The sequence below is a fragment of the Hermetia illucens genome, chromosome 1 (genome assembly GCF_905115235.1).
Source record: "Hermetia illucens chromosome 1, iHerIll2.2.curated.20191125, whole genome shotgun sequence".
In the NCBI taxonomy this organism is placed as follows: domain Eukaryota; kingdom Metazoa; phylum Arthropoda; class Insecta; order Diptera; family Stratiomyidae; genus Hermetia; species Hermetia illucens.
This window is the reverse complement of record NC_051849.1, coordinates 77,683,387-77,686,020: the sequence shown is the minus strand read 5'-3', so window position 1 is coordinate 77,686,020 and position 2,634 is coordinate 77,683,387. Positions and strand designations below refer to the sequence as shown.

At 41.0% G+C, this 2,634-nt stretch overlaps 1 long non-coding RNA gene across 1 annotated transcript; it reads left to right on the top strand.

Moving 5' to 3' along the window:
- Positions 1 to 1,496: 1,496 nt before the first annotated feature.
- Positions 1,497 to 2,060, top strand: LOC119647009. Its single transcript, XR_005248793.1, has 3 exons — positions 1,497 to 1,717; positions 1,796 to 1,923; positions 1,979 to 2,060. It is a non-coding gene; the product is annotated as an uncharacterized LOC119647009 (long non-coding RNA).
- The last annotated feature ends 574 nt before the right edge of the window (positions 2,061 to 2,634 follow it).

Here is a 2,634-nt window from a genome sequence, read left to right as displayed (position 1 = left end):
TCGGTCACGAAAACTCCCCAAACGTCGAGTTGCGTTTTAGCACGGATGTCGTACTCCTTAGTTCGGTAGAAATTTAGGTTTGTCTTGCATCCATCAGTATGAATGCTGAGGCATGCACTCAGTATAGACTGGTAAGGGTTTTGATTGTCACAGCGGGACTTTGATCAATCAATGTGTTAAGAAGACCATGGGGTTAAGTTAACTTGTAGAGATTTGTAATTCGTGCACCATGTTGTTGAGATGTTCCGGGACCTCTTACCAGCTTCCACTTTTAAGTTCAAACTTGCAGATTGTCAATTCATGCATGTCGCTCCACTGGCTGATAGTTGTCGTGCGTGTCTGGTTGATCTTCCAATGTTTAATTGTTTGAGTTAGATTTTCAATAATTTCCAGAATTTCGGCTTCATCGCTGGAGGGAGTGAAAATGTTATGGTAGGGAAGGGAAAAGCCCCTTCTTCAAACCCAATGAAAATGTTTGATGGTCGAAAGTTAAGGCGCGGCAAATATTTTGACACCAACATGATATGTCATCAGAAGGAGATGATGTAAAGGGAAAAGGAATACGAGAGTTCCGGTTACGGTATTCGGAAGAGGGGCTATTTTTGTAACATTTATACGCTTATTTTTAGGACTGTCATCGTTGTGTAAGGGGTGCGATTTTTCAACGACCTTTAAGAGAGCAACCTCCGGGTCCACCATTCTTACTCTCCTTTTCGTCTGTGGGATTGAATTCAAAGTCAAACCCGAAAGCATCATGAAAACGACCCCCTTTTTAACAGGGCTAGAGAGGAGGATCCTCTTGTTCTTCTTCCATACCCCTTCATCCTTTCTTCTTGAGGCGGTAGGGTTGAAAATTAAAACATTACCATGATGATATAACAAAAACCCACTTTGAAGGGTCATCACTTTTTAAGGGGGGAGGACTGCCACGAGCTTGAAGGAGACTGCTTCTCTCCTCCTACATGAACCCAACTTTTCCCCTGATGTACCCTTATAAGGTACCAAATAAAAGGTCTAGTACTTTTACAAGCAGATTTTGGTTTCGCTTTATGTAAGTTGCAAAACGGGTGAGCGAGCGATCGAAATATGCAAACTTAGAGCAAGACAGGACTCATTTTCGGAAACTACAAACTAAAAATGTGAAAAGAAGGGCGATGCGCTCATATAAAATCTATGCCTGAAAATGTGTTCTATTTTCATATCGGCTTGAATACACTTACTAATAGTATATTATCATCTTTTTGAAGTTGACCGAAATACACACTTTAATTTCACCTTAGGAGTATCAAATCGACAACAACACAGGACAGTATCCCGCATAATACTGGAGATCTGGTTATTAGTATCAAAGTTATTCCAGTTCAAACTTATCAATGCGCCATGCAAATCTAGCGGAGCGAACAGCTTGCGTACCGGACGCACGCAAGTGTCAATCGTGACCATGACATCGGAGAATAATTTTTGACAGCGACAATTGTTTTTCGGTGTCAGTACGAGAAAGGAGTCGGGACTCCACCCTGTCCCGACCTGCCCTGTCCTGCCATTTATTATTTTAATTACATTTAAATTTTGAGTTAAATGTAATTAAAATAGTTAATTAGTTTAAAGTCGTTAATTTCATCTCAAACATTGCTGATATAAGAGTAATTCAAATTAATCCATTATAAAATATGAAATAAAGTGCTGATTAACCAAAGTGGTGAAACCGCAAAAACGTGTAATGAGTTGTCTATCGATTTGATTGCGTTCATACAATTTCATTTCATTTTCGTCCACTCCAATTTCCACTACATAGGTGGTCGATGTCGTCGGCGAAAAAGAGAGGTACAACGGTGGACCAAGCTTCTGAAATCAACTGCGGCCCTCACAATTCGAGACGTTCATATTCGCCACTTACTTGCAAATTGTAATTGGGCAAACGGAGTAAGTAATTTGGCGTGGAAGGATGGAACATCAGAGATTCAGTGACAGATCGAAGTTTCAGAAAAGCAGACTAAAGGCAGCTCAGCGAAGGATGTCGCTAAACAACTTAAAAGACAACACATGGTCATGCGAGGACAGCTTCCTTTGATGGCTTGTGATTGGCGTGCACTCTGTATTAGCAGAATTCTTAGGAGCTATTGGCTCAGGAACTGGTATCATGTTGGCCTTCACCATTATCTACACTTTGAAATCTTTGTGAAAGAACAATCAGAAATGGAGCCGTTATTGTTATAAGAACTCCGTGCTTCATAGGAAAACGGGTACATTTCGAAGAAGACCCCGAATTCCAGCAACAACTTGATTTTTTCTCTATTATTTATATATGATTAAATTGGCTAAAATTAACAGGATTGGGGAAAGTAAAAAATGTCAGGCCGCAAGAGCCTGCGCTAGCTATTTCTCTTTAGCAAAAACATAACAAAACAAGAAGAAAGAGAAGACAGGGCAAGATCATTTACTGTCCGTTCTGTTACTTTCTGCACTCATTCCACTTGATTCTTTTTTCTCTTGTGGGTTGTTCGTTTCCACTTACGATGTCCACCGCAATAGAGACAAGTACCTGGGTAATACCGTGGCCTTACGGGTGCGCAGTTTTGGCGTAGGAGCCCGGAAGCATGGTTCCTCCAGCTCTACGACCGATTCGGTTTGGCT